At 45.3% G+C, this 2985-nt stretch overlaps 1 pseudogene; it reads left to right on the top strand.

Moving 5' to 3' along the window:
- Positions 1–717: 717 nt before the first annotated feature.
- On the top strand, positions 718–1290 carry LOC104859950 (annotated as a pseudogene).
- The last annotated feature ends 1695 nt before the right edge of the window (positions 1291–2985 follow it).

Genomic DNA, 2985 nt, shown 5'->3' with positions numbered 1-2985 from the left:
ATGCAGGGCCTGGTGCGTAAGAATTGCCTGTTCAGCCAAACATGGTGGCACATGTCTATTCTCAACACTCTGGGAGGCTGAGGCAAGAGGATCAGAAGTTTAACTCTAGCCTGGGAATTTAGTGACTTAGTGGGACCCTGTTTCAAAATAAAAATTTTTTAAAAGGGCTAGGGATACAGTTCAGCATGAAGTCCCTGGGTTCAATTCTCAGTACTACACACACATAAAAAGAATTATCTGTTCATTGGGCACAGCGGCACACACCTAAAGCCTTGGCTGCTTAGGAGGCTGAGGCAGGGGAATCGCAAATTCAAAGCAGCCTGAGCAATTTATTACTGAGATCTTATCTCTAAAAATGTTGGGAGGAGACTCAGTGTCCCTGGGTTCTATCCTCAAAACAACAAAAAAAAAAAGTTTGCTTGCTCATATTCCTTCCCAGCTCTCTCCTCAGCTGCTTACCAAATGTTTGACCTTGGGCAAGGATCTCTTGCACTTAAAGCAAAACAGGAATTTTTAAGAAGCATTGAGACTCTTGAGACTGGCACCAGCAGGGCTGGGCCACACAGAGCTGGACCAGAGAGCTCTCTCTCATCCCTGACAGCTCCCACCTTCAGTCCATCTGGACAGGCCTGCCAGCCAGGCACCCAAAAACACCTCCCTCCAATGAGAGCTAACCCTTGAGAAGGCACCCTCAACAGCCAAACTAGGCAGGCCACCATGGCCAAGAACCCCAGGTCCACTCCTCTGGCCAAGCCCAGCAGCCCAAGGCCTCTAAGAAGTCCACAGTTCACCCCAAGTATTCAGACATGACCATGGCTGTCATCCAGGTCATCTTACACCACTGGCTCCTCACACAAGTCCATCTAGAAGTACACTGAGAGCCAGCACAAGGTGCATGAGAACACTGACTCCCAGATCAAATTGTCTATCAACTGCCTGGTAAGCATAGATGTCCTTATGTAAACCAAAGGGGTGGGTACCTTGGGGTCCTTCCAGCTAGCCAAGAGCCATGAGCCCAAGAGGGCAGTGGCCTTTAAGAAGACCAAGAAAGAGGTCAAGAAGGAGGCCCCACCAAAGGAGACAGCCAAACCCAAGGAGGTTGCCTTCAAAGCCCCAAGCAAGAAACCTAAAGCCACTTCTAATGCCCTGAAGAAACCAGATGCCACCCCCAAAAAAACCAAAAAGCCCAAAGTTGTCAAAGCCAAGCCAGTCAAGGCATCTAAGCCCAAGAAGTCCAAACTAGTGAAGCCCAAAGTCAAGTCCAAAGCCAAGAGTGCTGGCAAGGAGTGACAAGGAAGCCTTTTCTTAGAGACATGCCTCTCTTGCTCTCTGTAAATACTTTTCTACTTTCTTCCCTCTTGATTTTCCTCTGCAACTTTTGGCCCCATTTATTCTGATTTTATAAGGGATAGGCTGGATTCCTTGGAAATTGCAAAATAACTCCTTTTTCCTTAACCAGTGGTGCAAGGACAGCAACAGCAGATCTCATCTCTGTAGCAATGAGGTTATATTTTATTTTGTTTTTTTGATTTGCTATGAATCATATAAGGTTTGAGATTTGGGTGGGATTGTATGTTGTATTGGAGAGGGCTGCTGTGAAGGTAAACATGGATTAGAGGGAGCTCAGGAATTGTAAAGGTTTGTAGGGGATTCTTCAAGGTTTTCTTTAAATTGGGCACCTCTGTGAGTTTTAGAGCCTTTGGCAGGGAGGGGAGAGATGCCAGCTAATGGCAAGCAAAGGAGTGAGGTGGCAAAACCACCCTCAGGCTGATGTCTACCTCTCGGTGTTAAGCTGTAGGGTTCCTTCTCACTTCAGTCAGCGTGCCCTTCTGGCTTCCCTATCGTTTGAGGGAAGGAGAGGGAGACCAGGTGACAACTGACTGGGGAAACTGTAGCTTCTCCCAGTCAGCTAGGAACCAGCATGGGGTGGGGGGTGGAAGAGGCATCTGGGTCTTGGGCAGTCTCTTGTTAATGGAAGCACAAACTTTGGGGAAAGGTTTGGGAGCAGGTACCTCACTGTGCACTTGGAAAATGGGTTTTCCCACACAATTTGATTGATTGTTTCTTCAGAAGACTGTTTTGGTTTTTTGTTTTGTTTTGGTTTTTTCTTCTTAGTATTTTTTTTCTCCTGTACAAGACCTGGCTTTGTCCAGTCTTATAGTGCCCTAGCCCCACCACCAGCTACTTTAAAACTTCCCAATTTCTTTTTACTGCTGAGTCTTTTTAAAGTAGTTGTAGATGGGGAAGAGATGGGTTTAGGGAGTGGACAGTAAGACATACTGTAATTGATTTGCCTCATAGTTGGAGAGTTAGACTTATGTACATGTGTGTTTGTATATATGTATATCTAGGGCTGGTTCACACCAGGAGCTGGGAGAAAAACTACTGTACAGTTTACTTTCTTTTACTTTTGATAGGAAAATCGTGCACTTGCACCCCTCCCCACTATTGCCTTTTTTTCAAATAAGTGTTAATTGTACTGGGAAAAGTTTGCTGTCATTGTAATTTTTAAACTTGAAAATAAAATCTGGAAAACAGAAAAGGAAGGAAGCATCTGTTTCAGAGACCATTTGAGGATGACTGCAAAATTCAAAGGGCAGGAAGCACAGCACCAGCACACAGAGGTGTACAGTGACTGCTGTGGTATTGCCTGCTGTAAATACTCAGCTATGGGCAGGCCAAGTGAAAGGCTCCATGGGGTACCAAGGTGAAGAACAAGCCTACCCTACAGTTGGGGCCCAGGTGAAACCAAAAATGTGATAAAGCTATATAGCCTGCCGAGAAATGTAGAGTGAGAATGTGGCATTTGGAGATGTCTGAATTCAAGGATGTGCAGTATAAAAGAAACACCATGTTTATAGACCCCACAATATACATCTAAAAGGCTGCCCATGTGAAGAGATAAGATTGAAACAAATAGAAGCTCAAGTATGGGCTAAGGACTTATGGAAGGAAGCCCATGTTTTTGAAACATGAACCGGTACT

Source organism: Fukomys damarensis, unplaced genomic scaffold (assembly GCF_012274545.1).
Source record: "Fukomys damarensis isolate Sample0158 unplaced genomic scaffold, DMR_v1.0_HiC HiC_scaffold_8, whole genome shotgun sequence".
In the NCBI taxonomy this organism is placed as follows: domain Eukaryota; kingdom Metazoa; phylum Chordata; class Mammalia; order Rodentia; family Bathyergidae; genus Fukomys; species Fukomys damarensis.
The sequence above is the reverse complement of the archived record's forward strand: the minus strand, read 5'-3'. Positions and strand labels throughout refer to the sequence as shown.